Source organism: Ricinus communis, chromosome 7 (assembly GCF_019578655.1).
Source record: "Ricinus communis isolate WT05 ecotype wild-type chromosome 7, ASM1957865v1, whole genome shotgun sequence".
Lineage (NCBI taxonomy): Eukaryota > Viridiplantae > Streptophyta > Magnoliopsida > Malpighiales > Euphorbiaceae > Ricinus > Ricinus communis.
In genome coordinates this window covers 16664412-16681645 of record NC_063262.1, presented here as the reverse complement: position 1 = coordinate 16681645, position 17234 = coordinate 16664412, and positions in this window count along the sequence as shown.

Sequence of the window (17234 nt, the reverse complement as noted above, 5' to 3'; positions counted from 1 at the left end):
ACGAACCGTCTCGACCATTGGCTCTTCAGTTTACTTGGAAACAACCGTAGATGCGAGTTATATAAAAGAACCCTACCTTCAGCTTTGAACTCTTTCGAGCCGTTCAGTCGCTGATCGTGCCACTTCTTCGTCCTAGCTTTGTAAATTATGGAGTTGTCATAAGCTTGTTGACGCCACTCCTCTAACTCATCCAGCTGCCATTGTCTTTCTTTACCTGCAGAATCAACACTAAAATTGCATGATTTCAGAGCCCAAAGAGCCCCGTGTTTCAATTCAACTGGTAGATGACACGTCTTACCATAAACTAGCCTATACGGTGTAAAGCCAATAGAAGTCCTATAGGCTGTTTAGATTATTATATAATAGTATTAAATAGTATTAGTAGTATTAGATTATTACAAGATTTTTATAAATTAATATAATTATATTATAATAATATAATTATTTATAATTATTATATTATTAATTTTAATATTCAATTTAATATTAATTATTTATATTAATTTATATTATTTATTATACTATAATTTATTATATATTATATATTAATATATATTAATTTCATTTAATATTTAATAAGAAAATTATTTCATATTATTATATATAATATTATAATTTATTATATAAATATTATATAAATATGATATATATAAAATATATATTTATTACATAATTACATATAAATATATATAAATATAAATAAATATAAATTTTTTTATTTTTTTTATTTCTATTTTATTTGTAATAGATTCATTTATAATTAGTATACTATCAAACTATTAGAGGATGTAAATTGATCCTTTCCGGAGAATTAGATAATCTACCTGAGCAAGCCTTTTATTTGGTAGGTAATATTGATGAAGCTACTGCGAAGGCTACGAATTTAGAAATGGAGAACAACTTGAAGAAATGACCTTAAATCTTTGTGTACTGACCGCAAATCAAATTGTTTGGGATTCATAAGTGAAAAAAATCATTTTATCTACTAATAGTCGACAAATTGGCGTATTATCAAACCATGCGCCTATTGCCACAACAGTCAATATCGGTATTTTGAGAATACGCCTTAATAACCAATGGTTAACTATGGCTCTAATGGGCAGTTTTGCTAGAATAGGCAATAATGAGATTACTATTTAGTAAACGATGCAGAGAAGGGTAGTAACACTGATCCACAAGAAGCTCAGAAATTTTGAAATAGCAGAAGCTAACTTGAGAAAGGCGGAAGGTAGGAGACAAATAATTGAGGCCCAACTGATATGGACATAGTTGAGTCCATAATCCAAAGCACGCCTGACCTCATACCTACTATAAGGAAAATCAAATTCCATGAGCAACCTAACCTTTTTCATGCTATTGTTCTTCTCTCAACCTAGCTCATGAAGAACGAATCCAATAACCATTTTAACCAGGACCAACCCACCAACTCAATAATAATCTCAAAAAAACTAAAAGTAGTAGACAAAAAATAACTCACCTAAATACTCCCCTCAACCAACCTCACCTCTTTTGTAGTTATACACCACTAGCCATACAGACCATACCAACCCTAACCCAAGCCCTCAACTAGTCTCGTACCTATCTTAGGTTAGCCAAAGAAGTTGGAAAAGATGAGCCCGGGTTGCTTTTATCGCAATATTAGAGTGATGATTATAGAGGTCATTGAGGAAGTCAATATTAACGATCTAGTTATTGATTCAAAAAATGGGGCACAACCCTCATTCAATAGGAAAGGCCAAGGAAGTGGGACAAAGGCCACTACCCTAAGAATGAGGGCCCTACTGTGGAACTGTAGAGGACTCGGGTAGACTTTGACATTTCATAGCCTTCGGCATCTTTACTAAAAATATAGTCAGGTGTTGGTGTTCTTAATATAAACTAAGAACAATAAGGCTTTGGTTGATTCGAAAAGGAAATAGTGTGGGTTTGATTAGAGTTTCTATGTTGACCCCAAAGGTTATAAATGGGGGATGGCCTTATGGTGGAAACAAGAGATTAATGTCGAGGTATGATTGGGTGTAATAATTTTGTTCATGTGAAGTGTCAACTTGGTTCAGAAGACCATTGGTTCACTGCCTTTCCCTATGGCGATCCGAATAGAAGATCTTGTAGTAAAGTGTGGGATGAAGTTAGGGGGTTTAAGCCTCAGGTTGGACAATGTGGATGTGCGTCAATGATTTTAATATGATTTAAAGGCGTTATGAGAAAGTGGGTGGGAGGCCTATAAATAACAACATGACTCAACAGTTTGAGGAGTTTGTGGGTAACTGTATTAACTTAGCTAGTCTTATTTTTATCTTGTTTCACACGTCTAGTTTTATCTTCATTTAAACATGTGAGGTGTGGATGGAAAACTGCAATTCAACCTTGCACGATTGGGGCTTCATTTTATCTTCAAGCATGCGATGTGATCAGGAAAGTATTCATACATCCTTAATTTCTACCGAATTTTAATCCTTTAAGCACGTAAGGTGATTCACAAAAAATAATAAAAAAGGGATTTTAATGAAATCGGAGCACTCAGAGGAAATTTAGTACAAATCGAATAATATAACCTAATCCAAAAGATAAGATTAAATAAACTGCTTAGTCTAATGCAAATCAGTCGAAGGAAGCCTCCAAAGATATTCCCGTGTGACTATGAAGAAAACAAGATTAATAATATAAAGAAAATCATCAAAAACCATAAGGAGGGTAAGGACGTATGTCTTTAGGGCAAAGACATACATGCTCGCCCTAAAGCGGTATGGCCTTACCTTTTAATGCATATGTCTTGATTGATTCTTGCATGCTTTAAAGACGTGCACTCTCCTAATATAGACATATGCACTTACCTCAAGACATACATCTATACTCTTTGAAATGCAAGCCTTTGGGTTAAGTTTTGAGATAGTATTTTCCACAAATTATAAAAAAATTTAAAAGACTGCCGAAAAGTCATATACGCATAAGGGACTCAACAAGTAGAGTAATGCAATCAAAAGACCATCGAAAACATGCTTTACAAATTATAACAATGGCATATAATCATGGAGGAGATGATTCAATATGTTTGTCCATGCTAAGGACGTATGTTCTTGAGGAAAGAACACAAAAGTACATCCGTCCTTGACAAGGACGTGCATCCTTAGGGTCAATATCTGGGAAAATTTCCACGTTCTTAAGGTAAACACATACATGCTCACGATAATATTATGGTAATGCATTGCTTCAAAGAAACCTTCAAAATTTCACCCTAAAGTATGTTATCTATTAATAATCACTTAGGGCTTAGGGTGTGCGTACTTAAGCTAAGGACGCACATTTTTAGGGACTCAATAGTTTTAGCAGCCTTAGAAGATTCTACTATTAAAACAACTCCCTTTTACTTCTTTATGGTGCCCTCTGCAGTCTTTAACATATTAATAATTCAGGTAACTTATTCATATGAAAGTTCATAATAAACTGCGAATAACTGTTAGGTAAAGATTGTAAAATTAAGTCTATGCTTAATTCATGGTCCATCACAAAACCAAGATGCCCTAGATGTTCAATATATCCAAGCATCTTTAGTCCACATGCATTCACAAGTGCACCTTTAGCCATCTTGCATCGGAACAATTCCTTTGAAGTCTTATACCTTTCAATCCTTGATTGCTCTTCAAACATTTCCTTCAAATGTAAGATGATAGTTTGAACATCCATGTTCTCATGTTGTCTATGTAGTTCGAAAGTCATACTTTCTAATATCACACAAACAACCTGGTCACTATTTTCTTGACGCTTTATGTACTATTGTACCACCTCCTTGGGTGCATCTACAGTAGGGAGATGTAATAGAGGTGTGTCTAGCACATAAAGCTTCTTTTATTATTGAGAACAATTCTCACATTACGATGCCAATTAAGAAAGTTCGACCCAATAAGCTTGTTAGTGTCAAGGATACTACGTAAAGATAGATTTCCATTCATCTTTTCTTACAACCTTCCAATATCTATAAATGAATATAAGTTTATTTATACAAGTACCTAGTAAAGGTCTTGCAATCAGTTACTTATGCTCCTACTATTTTTCATACAAATTAGTTACCCTTACTATCAATTCCGGATGCCAAGGATTGGGCTATCCTAATGGGTTAGGATCCCATTTATTTTAATATGACCTTGAGTGACTTAACAAACCATATTAAAATAAATTAAGTAGAAACATATTTGTCAATTGTATCTCTATACAACTTCTAGATCAATTAGGCAACAATGGCTTTTGTCTAGACATATTTTATGATGTTCCAAACATCATATTTGCTTCACATAATTCATGCATCTATCTTGATATAAACATGAGTGACTCATCCAATTTAAGATAGTTAAGTAAGACCCATCAATTAAAATAGAGAACATGCTTAGGTAATGGGCAACCTTGAATGACTCAACAAATTGACCTATGAACAAGACTCTCACTCCTATTTTAATTGTGGAAGGAAACTTAATCATGTCCTTAACATGTGATTTAATATTAAACGAGAGATTTATTATTAAATGGTCATTAAGGTCTTATTGCTTTGGCATGAACATGCAAATATCAAATATAAGGGTTTCATGCTTTGACACGATCATGCATATATATCATACATCACATACATAATATTAAGCTAAGCATGCAAAACTACTATGGATGATTATGGACTTTAAAATAGTTATCTCAAGCCATCAAAGATAACTAGATGGTCAAAACCTAGGTATTGCCTTCACAATCTCTAAAATCTTGAAGCAATATTTTTAACTATTTATATTAAAATTGATTTATAAATATTTTTAAAAGAATTTCTTATTATTAATAAAATTTAAAAAAATTCAAAAGAATATTTAAAAATAATTAATTTTTTACTTTTGAAAATATTATAAAGTAACGGTAAATATAGAAATTTGTATTAAATAGTATTTATGAACTTGATTTTATAACTGAAATAATAATAACAGTCATGCAATGCACAGGTAAATGACTAATATATATTAATTTATGAAACCTAAATTTCTTTGACACATAGAAATTTTGTTTTGATATGTGTGCTTATTTTTGACACATAATATTCATGCTTATGTATATTTTGTAGTTTTTTATATTAATTTATTGATTAATAAATTAAATTCCTAACTATACACTATTCTAATCCTAAAGAATATCATATTAATAATAAACTAGTCTTTTAATTATATAATAATTATTTTAAAATATGGCATATTAACTATATTTTAATATTATATTAACTAATAAATTAATTTTTTAATTATATAACAATTTTAATTCTAAAAATAATATTTTAAATATTATTTATTAATAAATTAATTTTCTAATTATATAATAATGTTTACTGACAATTTGATCTGTGGGCTCCTGACCGGTACTAGAAAAAGGGTAAGTTTAAGGCTACCAAGATCCATAGTAAGGCTAATTAATCGACAATTCAAATATACATACATATACATACTATTAAAGCAGCCCAACATTTTATTCACAAATCTCTAGCTGGATGCTAGCAAACATTCCATAATTTGTTACATACTAAAATCAAACAAAATATGCAACGTATACTACTGCGGAGAGTTTAAAATTTTAAATAATTCAAAATGTAAAAATAAAAATTAATTACAATAAGTCCGAAGGAGAAGAAAGTCGGGCTATCAAGCAAAAGACGATGGAGAACCTAACTGTCACTTGAAAATTTAAAATCGAGACTGTCAATCTCGAGAGTGAGTTAAAATCATCTAATCCTATAACAAATACAGTCTTCTCAATAAAATATTTATTTAATCAGAATAACATATCATATTATATTAGAATATGTGTCATGCCATAATTCAAAAAAATACAATTTAAATGCTTATGGGACGAGTACCTCAGCAGAATCCTAACCCCAATACTAGCAGTCTTTTTGGCTATCTTATTCCAATAGGTCTGGCGTTCAAAGAGCGAAACTCAATCAGGATCCTTAAATGGAGCCTAGTCACTTTATTCCCAAATAAGCCGGCGCCCAAAGAGCAACGCTCAACTAGGAACCTTCCTCCAGCAGTCAAATTTTTACAGCCTAGAGAGTTGTACTCGATCAGGGCAAATTTTAAAAATAACCTTTTTACTACCTGTCTCTGATTAATACCAGTGCGTACGCGGTCCTAATACAACCCATCAGATGGTATGTTCTACTGTCGCCTTATCCCGATATCACAACCATAGCATTAATAATAATTAATAATAGTATAAATCATAAGTAAACATAAATTATTTAGTAACATATTAAGAATTAAAATTGAATAGTCTCGAGTGTAGCAAACATATAATAATAATAATAATAATAATAATAATAATAATAATAATAATAATAAAATAACAATAAATATGATAGTAGAAATAATAATAATAATAATAATAATAATAATAATAATAAAATTTCTAATAATGATACTAATTAATCAAACAAAATTACTAGTAATAACGCTAATAATAATCATAATAATTATTAATCAATTAATATCGCATTTAATTTAGACATGACAAGGGTACAGTTGATTATATGACTTTAACATTGTCGCGTTCTGCAGTTTGCTTTTACGTCTCAGATGGAGCTGGCTAGATGGACGGATTATCTATTAACGAAAACAACTCAATTAATAAGATATTCTTAATTTTTCCTAGGCTTAGACTCTTAGATTAGACTGTCTAAGAAATTCAGACTCGAAAATTCTATCGAAAATTCGGCAGAACCTCTCTCTTCATCTCCATTTGGCGCCATATCTTCATCCGGATTACAAATAAAATTTTATCTAATTATTCTAAAACTATATTATTACATAAGATTTAGATAAACCTTGAATTGCATTTAAGAAGAGTTAGATGAGAAAAAATTTTACAACCCAAAAAAAATTAGAGGAAAATAAGGAATGCAATCCTTATTTCAAAAATACCATATCAAAATATTCAACCATTCAACACAGTCACATTGGTCTTTATAGTCCATAACCATCCATCATTGCGAAATATAATCAAATTATATAAAACATATAAAAGAATCAAGATAACATAAATCAAGTCATTTGATCATTGCATGCAATAAGGACTAAATAGGGTATGAATAATTAAAATGATTAAATCATATTCAAAAATAAAATTCTCTTTATTTTAGAGTGTAATTTTCAGCCAAAGTAAAATTAGAATATAAAGTCAACCTTTAACGAAACAAACTTTACTAATCCTAGTCATACTAGAAAACCAAGATTTAATGTTAGTTGAAGAAAGTTGTAGAGATTTAAAATTAATTAAATTAGATTTAATTAATAACTAATTTCTCATAAAAATATATTTAATTTTAATTTTATGTCCTTTTAGGATACAAAGTCAAACATTAAGATATAAAGTCAAACTTATGTCTTAACTAAGACAAACAATCTAGTCATACTAGGATGTTATCAGCATCCATTTTCAGATCTAGATATCGAGGGAATTACAGAAAATTCTATAATAAAAGTTACTGCTTTCTCGAGTCTCGCGAGCTTAAGGACGGGTGAATCTAAGTCAAGATTGAGAATAATTGAGTTAAAATTACTTTGAGGGGTAAAACGATAATTATCATGAGTTTGGGGACCGAATTGTCTAAATCTTTTAAATTTTTTACCCACAAAACCAATCAGCTCTACATACAGCCGAATTGGCTCTATCTAGAATTGACCGGCTTAGCGTAGAGCTAAATTGGCTCTATGCAGAGTCTGTCGGCTCCACACAGTGTCGATTGGCTATTTTTTGAGATTCGACACTATTTTACATGTATTTTTAACTTAAAACGTCGAAATTGATGAAAAGAAATTTCTAGAAGTGATTCGTGATAATTATTGAGATTTTTAAATATTTCTAGTGATAATTATTTGAATATAAAAGATTTTATTTTATTTTATTAGATATTAATATGATAAAAGTGAAAGATAATCGATGGTTTTTTATTTTAAATAATACTTATTTATTTCTCTAGGGTTTCCTAACCTGATTTCTATATATAGAATAATATGCCATAAGTCTAGGGTTAGCTAAATTTATTAAGCAGCTACATTCATTAATTACAACTACGTTCATTATTCTTTAAGCAGAGAGACTAGCAACCCAGGTATTGAGAGATGTTAAAAAATGGCAGTGAGAGTTTTAGGAAATAGATAAAAAAATTTAAAGAACGATAAAAGTTTTTCTAAATCTCAAGCAAAGCTATATTCTCAACGAATCTTCGATTCAATTGCTTTATCATTTCTAGAGACTCGTAGAACAACAATCTATGGTGACAACCTAAGGGTTACCCCATATCTACTATCATTAACATCACTTTCCTCTTTTACTGGTTCTTTTTATCTTGTGATTCTAAAAACATGATTAGGATTTTTTTTTAATATGTTTTATGTGATCAGAATAGATTTTCTTATGAATTAAAATGTTTTGGCAATATGCTGGATTTTAAATATGATAATATGGACATGTATGGTTTTGAATATGATAATATGTCTTTTTTTTTATTTGGATTTTGAATATGATTAGTTAAATAATTATACAAATATGATTGATTTATATTTCTATATAATTGGGTTAGATCTCTAGGATTACATGATTGAAATTTAGACACTGCCTTGAAATGTCATATTTGCCTACTGTTTGTTATAGTCTTTTAGGATTTACATTATTTTTAGGTTCTTCGATTAAATATTTATGCTTTTTATGCTTCTTATTTTATTTTACACAAATTTCTATCTTCTGTACATGTTAAATCAGCTCTTAAGCGTGAGAAATCAAAAGAAAAATCGTAAAATGACCCACTAAAGCCCTAGAGCCGATCGACTCAATGTAGAGCCGATTCGGCTCTACATTGAGCTGATAAACTCTATTATTTAATAAGTGATTCTTACATCACTTGCATGGTTACATTTTTTATCCCAATAGCCCCAATGGCATCAGTTAGTGGTTCTTTAGTTCCACTCGAACCTTCAAATTGTGACATTGGCTAACCAAACTCACAAGTAATGAGTGAATTTTCTTCATCGCATGGATTCTTGAGTGAGGAGACAAGCCAAGGAAGAACACTTTTTATTTGTGGGAACCTTTTATTCCTTATCCAAGACTCAGCTTACGCTAATGACAGTAGCAATCTCCCTCAAGAACTCTATTGTTTGCTCTTTGAGATGTTTTTCCTTGTAAGTATTTAAGCTCAAATATTGGAAAGCTTTGGCACAAAAACATGTGGAATCAGACCCCGAGACTAAAATATGCAGACTTTATACTTATATTAAAAACATTATCTTATTTTTTTAAAATTTACTTTGTGAGCTTATTGCATGCGCGTTGGGCTTACTATCCCCAATTGATAGAAAGCCCAGACCTAAAATTCTAGGGAAGAAAGACCTACCACGAATCTTGTGCAGGAGAAATAAGGTTGGAAGGATGTTTTGTATAATAACTCTGTGCTTGCTAGCCCTTTTTCTTTGTATTTATGCATATCACGTGCATCAAGCATCACACTAACACCTTCTTTTTAGCCATATAAACTCCCATTTGGGTTAAAAGAGATGAGACAGTGGAAGGCTGGAGAGAATACCCATCTCACTAAGAATTCGAACCGTGTTAGAGCTTCTCAAAAAGCTAAGATATCAAGCTTCTACTGCCGAGACTGAAGCTACATCTGAAATAGACAACGAAAGAGCTAATGAATAAGATGTTGAGATCCTCAAGAATATTGTCATGGATGATATGAGGGGTGTGATCCGGGAGGAGCTCCAAAAACTTTTGGCTTGAGTGGTTGCAAATCAAGCCCCGCTTGTTGCTCCAATTACTTCGGTAGCTAATCCTGTAATCGTTGATCCAGCTACAATTACCGCTACTAATGCCAATGTTGAGGACCCTACTAGGAGAAAGTGCCCTAAAATCTTTATGAATTTGATGAGTACTTGCTGGACTAGGCCAAAAGGGAGATCGCTCTCACTACTAATGAAGTTGTAAGTGGCTTGAGCACTAGGCTTGACAAAATGGAAGGCATGCTGGAAATTAAAGGGTTAGACCCGATCTATGATTTCAAAGAGTTGGTTTTAATGGGCGAAAATAAGTTGCTTGCAAAGTCCAAGATGCCCGAGATGAACAAGTTCAATGGGACTAGTGATCTGAAAGTTCATCTAAAGCAGTATGTTACTATCATGAGAACTACTCAGCTAAGCAGGATCTAAATTGTCAAGCTGTTTGTATTGTTTGTAGAAGGACCCGCTGTAAACTAGTATCATGGTCTAGAGAAATCCGCCAAAGCTGAATGATGTGTTTTATTAATTCTTTTATCAAGCAATACGACTACAACACTCATTTAAAAGTGTTAATCAGGGACCTAGAGTCTACCAAGCAAAAGCCAAATTAGTCCTTCCCTGAGTTCTTAACTAGGTGGAGAAATAAGGCTAGTTTAATGAAAAATAAGCCCTTTGAAAAGGACTAGGTGCATATGGTGGTTTGAAATGTTCTTCCATGATGGATGGAGAGGCTTTAGATAATGAACCCAAAGATTTTCATTGACCTATATGATGATGGGCTTCAAGTTAAAGAGATAGAGAATGACAAAAGAAAGATATGTGAACCGACAGAAGGTCAAATTATTAAGTTGGAGGGAGCAGGACCCTGGATGTGAAGGTTGTCCAGCAACCGAGGAAGTTCTCCAACTTCAGGCAACCTCTCTCAAAGATCTTTATGCGGTTAGTACAAAATAAAATGCTCCAACCAACCACCCTCAAGAACCCACCGAACCCTAATGCACCTAATTATAAACCCAACACCTACTGCAAATTCCACCAAGCACCCGATAACTGTATCCATCTTAAATACGAGATTTAAGACCTCATCGACGCTGGAAAATTGACCAACCCATACCAGCCCAACACTAAAACTAACTCATTACTAAATCACAATAACACACCACCCCCCAACTAAATGTATATGATCATCCTCGACTTCAGCGAAGAGAAGGTTATGAACTCCTTTCAAGACATATCCTAACCCGAGAGAGAGCCAGATCCAAAGCCAAATAGCCCACAAAGAGCCTTTACCAAGCTAGGGGCATCACTACCCATGGTTTTCCAACATCTAAAATAGAGTGGGAAACTCAAACCCCAATCATCAAGAAGTAGTCCTACTCCTTACAATGACTAATATTATGAGTATTACTAGGCTTTCGGCATATGACAGATCAATGTAACCGTCTTATGCATGAAATTCAAGACTTAATAGACTACAGAGAATAGCGAGTGGAACAACTTCCTTGGTATGAATGTAAAGATTTGTCAGGGAATTCTTCTGGTAGATTTAATTTCAAAGTTTGATATTTGAGGCCTCCTCCGGCTGACACTCAGATTGAGGATATTGTGTCGAGTGGTTGGAGATCAAATGATGGTCAAGCGGCTCGTGAGCCTTGTTTTTCAGAAGTATGGAAAAGGGTGAGAAGAAGTTGGTTATGGCCATTGACGTTTGGTACAGCTTTTGGGATGAGTGTAAAGTCCAAGACACTAGGGCAAAGGATATTTAGGTAGACAGTGACTTCGAAAAAGAAGCCGAGATAGTGGATAAAGGTTAAGCCACAAGAATACAATAGTTTAAACAAGTCGAGAAAGCGCCTAAAGAAGGGGATAAAGGGTTGTTTGATTAGTTGAAAAAGGGCAAGAAGACGATTGACATCTAAGAGCTGTTGATGCATTCATCGGATCACATAAAGGCTTTGATCCAAGCCTTGTCAGGTATAACTATTAGCATAACAGCTATCCCCGAGAAAACGATCAAAATGGTAATCGACAAAATCACTGTGATGATCACTTTCTCAAACGATGACTTACCATTAGAGTGAAGAGATCACAACAAGGCTCTCTATATAGCAGTAGAGGTCAAAGGGAAAAGGACCCCATGTGCGATGGTGGACGATGGGTTAACCATCAATGTGTGTCCTTCGCGCATACTCCTTAAGCTTGATTACTGTGAAAGACCTGAAACCATCAGATATGGTCATAAGAGCCTACGATGGGACCAAGAGAGATATAAAAGGAACGTTTTCAGCACTAGTAAAAATATGTCCTATCAAACCCTGGGTGAAATATATTGTCCTGGACATTCCAGTAACCTTTGCTTTGTTATTAGGTAGCCCATAGTTTCATGCCCTGGGAGCCTTCCACTGTACATCAGAAGGTCAAGTTCCCTCAAGAAGGTGAGATAATAACTATCAATGCCGATGGTGGTAAGGTTGTCTCGACCATTCAAGAAGCTGTCAACGAGCTGGAAAACCCTATGAGAATCAATTGAAAAGCCGCAAAATTGCTAATGAAAGCCCTAGAGCCGATCAACTCAGTGTAGAGCCGATCAGTTTTATGCCCTGAGCCGATCGGTTGTTCACCTCCCAGCCCTGATTTTTCGAGTTTCTAATGTATTTTTGGGATATTTGTATACTGTACTTAGATTTTAGGTGTTTTCTTCTATTTTTTAGTTATAGAAAGGGTTGTAATAACTAGATTCACTTTCTGCACTTTTATTTTTATTTAATATATGTCAAATAACTGCAACATGACTGCTTAATTAAAATGGGTCACATAGACCCTAGGTTAAATTCATATTGAATATGAAAATTATAGTCCATTAGGTTAATTAATGATCAGTGAGCTTAAATTCTAAAATCAATATATATCTAGTGGCCTTTGCCATATTTTAATTAGGCCCATTATTCGAGGATTCCTTTGGCTGACATTCGGATTGAAGATATTGTGTCAAGTGGTTGGAGATTAGATATTGAGGAGCAGCTAATTAGTGACTCTTGCCTCCTAGAAGTATGGAAGGAGGGTGAAAAGAAGTCGGTCATGGCCATTAATATCTGGTACAGTTCTGGAGACGAGTGTGAAGTCTAAGATAGCAGCGCCATAGATATTTGGGCATACAGTGATTCTAATAAGGAAGCTGAGTCAGAGGCAAAAGGTAATGACAAGGGGGTACAAGAGCTGAAGCAAGTCAAGAAAGGGCCAGAAGAAGAGGACAAAGAGCTGTTAAAGAGTTAAAAAATAATAAGAAGATGGTCAACATTTGGGAGCTGCTGATGTACTTATTAGACCATAGAAAGGCCTTGATTGAGGCCTTTTCTAGCATCACTATAACCATGACAGTTACCCTTGAGAAATTATCAAAACAGTAATTGATAAAACCATTGGGACGATCACTTTCTCGAATGAAGACTTGCCACTAGAGGGAAGGAACCATAACAAGGCTTTCTATATCTCGGCTGAAGTGAAAGGGAAAAGGGCTCATTGTGTGATGGTAAATGATAGGTTAACCATCAGTAATTGTCCTTCTCGCATACTTCCTAAATTAGAGGGCGAAAGTTAGGCTCTCTGTAAGGAATCCAAGCCACCATCCTTCACCCACATTTATTTGTCTCAGTTATTTTACCTGAGTGGCGACTCTCAGTCTCCTTTGATAATTCATGGTCACTGCAGTTGTCGTGATCTCTTGAGACCTCTTTTCGGACAACTCACCTTCGAATTAAGCCTAGTACAAATGAGACAACATCTAACACATTGACGTAGCTACAATCTCCTAGGGCGAGCCCTAAAAAAGCTGCTCCCACAGCGGCGACTCCGCTAAGAAAATAATGAGAAGTTGATTCCAATTGACTCTGAGGCTTTTTCATTTTCCTTACTTTTTTAATCTAGCTTTGCATAATTTGCATTAGAGTTAAGATGACCCTATCTTTACTAGGATGACACTAATTATGGGATATCCCAATTCCATTCGAATAGGAGATGACGCATATTAGTGTTGATCACCACTCTTGTGCACATATTAAGGGGCAAAAGGCTTATCGTGTCAAGTAGCAACGACACTCCCACATAGCTATATAAAAGGGATAATGCAATACCCAAAATTTTCTTTTAATAATAATAATATTAGTAATAATTAATAACGAGTTTTTATTTAGATTAATTTTATTTTATTTTAATTAACTTAATTGGGATGACTTAAAATAGAATTTCAATGCTAGATAAAAATAAGAGAGTTATTTTTCTATATCTAATTAGTTTGATTTTCAAAGAAATTAATTAAGTAAATTCTTTGAAAAATAAATTATATTTTTGGTCACTTAATTTTTTCCAATATGAATATATGAATTAAATTCTATATCTAAAGGTTATGAAAGAATTAGTAAATAATATTTTTATAAAAGAATTTATTGGGGAATGGCAAATTTTAATTAGCAAATGGTGTTGATTTTAATTGGAAAATAGTTAGCAAATTGATTATTTAATGTTAATTAAGTGTTAGGATTAAATTGATAATTAATTTTTAAATAAGGGCTAAATGAAAATTTGTATGGTTGGTATTTTTGTAATTAAATGTGTCGGTAAGGGTATTTTAGTAATTTCACATTTAAAAGCAAGGATAAATAGGTAATTATTTATTTTTAATAATTATAATTTGGCCCAAATTAAATAGTTAGGGGCTTAATTGAAAAGCTCAAGAAAAGTTGGAGGGTTAACATAAATTTTGCAAGGGGAAATTGTTAGCAATTAAAAGATGAGGGACTAAATAATTATTAAGCAAAAGTTGGAGGACCTATTGGCGATAAAGAAAAGAAAGAAAAGAAGGAGAAGGAGATCGATGGGGGTGACGAAGGGGAGAGGAAGAAAGGAGCTTGAACACCGTCGGGAAGTGGTCAAGTAAGAGCCGCATCGGTGAGGCCGGCGAAAAAATATAGGGAGGTAGCGGTTGTCGACGCTGTGCGTGGCGTTTCTGGCATCAATAACACTATTTTTGGTGGTAAACAACTCCTCTCGACCTGAGCTTCAATTTGGCGGTGATAGTGACGCAAATGGTAGTCGGAGTTGGAAGTTGCGGTGAAAAGAGAAAAATAGGTGGCAGTTTGGCTTTTTTTTTTCAGCGAGTTTCGATGAGGGATGGCCGATCAAAAAGCATATTCAGACTCCCCTCAGCTCAATCTTTCCAACGTCACTAGTTTCGCGACGATCGGACTCTGTTTGAAAATCGACGGCCGAGATCGTTCGTAAATTTCTCCAGATAATCGGGGGTTGGATCAGAGGATCAAAAGCTGGAATCGTCATCAACGCGTTGTCTCGAGTCCATAGGCGCGCTTGGATCGTCAATCGAACTCCAGCGGTTGGAGGCGAGTCGACCGAGTGATCAAACGTCTCGATAATTTTCTAGCCGTTGATTTTTAGAGATTGTTAATTAAAAATTATGTGATTAATTATTATGTTGAGCATTAGAGAAATTATGTGAGGATTGATTGTCGAAATAATTAGTTTATCGGACTGTCTGCTAGTAATGGTGATCTGTAATGTGTTGCGGAGTCGAGAAAAATAATAAGGTCTCGGTGGCCCGATTCTCATTAATTAATTGTTGAGAAATTAGAAGTGTTTTCTGGCAGGTGCTGGACCCATTGTACGTGGGGTAGACGTCCGTATTTAGGGGAGGTTCTACCGAATTTTTGGTAGAATTTATCCAAGTTTAAATTCTTAGATAGTTAGTTCTAGAAGTCTAGGCCTTGGGATATTTGTTAAATATTTTACTTTTATTGATTGAATTATTCTCGTGAATAGATAATCCGTCAGTTCAACTCGCTCCACCCAAGGCTTAGGAGTAGAGCAAGGAGGTTGTCAAAACTGTGAATTAAAGTCATATATTTGCTACATGTGTGTCATGCTAAAGTTTTACATAAGCAATGCTGATTAAATGATTTAAGATTTAATTATTTACTTTAATTACTATTCATATATGTATCATTTTCTACATCATTGCTTGTTGACTTAGGATGGGACGGCAGTAGAACATGCCACCTGATGGGTTGTATCAGGACCGCGTGTGCACCGATGTGAATCTGAGACGGGTAGTAGAAAGTAAATTTGGGACTTCCCCTGGTCGAGTTCAACTCTCTGGGCTGTGTAGAGTGTGTTGGCCGGAGTAAAGGTCCCTGATTGAGCGTTGCTCTTTGGAAATTTAAGTGACTAGACTAGATTTAAGGATCCTTGATGGGCTACTGATACAACCTACACCTAAGGCAGTGAACCTGTCGATGCAGCCTAACACTAGTGAGTATCAAGGTCGTATCCCTAGAGATCGGGCGAACCTAAAGTTACTATTGTTCGCTATGTTATCTAATCTGAAATAAGGTGTGAGAAGTCTAAATAACTAATGACTATGAATGCAAATAAATGAATGAACAGCAACTGACAATCGAAAGATAACCGTAACAAAAGAAGCAAACCCGAAGGCGGCCTAAGTGATGGAATTCTAAGGTTGATTTTATAAATTACCAATCTTGCTACCCGTGCCTAAATCCTGAATCGAACTCGGCTCCTCTCTCGAGCTCATTAAGTTCCTAAACCTGCACTAGCCTAATGGAATCTCTTCCTATCAGATTATTACAGATTAGTATTAAGCGTGATTTAGATCTGTTAAGAGTTGTTAATTCTTAATCCGGCGAGTGAATTAACCTTATCTCTAAGTGTTAACTATCAGTTCTTACTATTCAATTTCCAGTTGTAACAAGCATTTCTCAATGTCAAGAAACAACCCAAAAGACAATTAATTCAACGTCTCAAATTAACTGAATCAAACTTTATTACTAAACAGCAAGAAGATTACAAGAATGGCAAATAAAGATATAATAATTAAGTACAATCCATCAACAAAGGTGAACCCCAATGGGTTTCGGCAGCCCTAGCTACTCATAATGAAAGGAACAAATACAAAAGGAAATAAACAACAGAAAAGGAAATGGAACATGTAACCCCTCTTCTCTCGAATCGAAGTGGAAATGTCGCAAGCTTACTCTGAAACCAGCCTCAAGTATGGATCTCGGATGTCTCGATCAATCATCTAGAACCTTCAATCTTTGCTTGAATCTCCCAAATCAATCCTTTGAACTGACGTTGGTCTCCCAAAATGTCAAGAATAGAGGTGTAGAAATGAGGGGTCGCGCGCGTAGAGAAGTCCAAAAATCAGAAGCGGAACCCTGTCTCATTTTGCGTGCGCCTACTTATAGGCAGATGAGCCATAACCCGTGCCACAGCCCATGCCATGGCCCGTGCAACAGGCAAGGGAGGTAGTGCAACAAGCCGTGCAAATGTGCATGACCGTGCAACTGCCCGTGCAAAAGCCTCGAATTGCGCGCCAATCAAGGAATCGAATTCGACAAACATATAATATGCGTA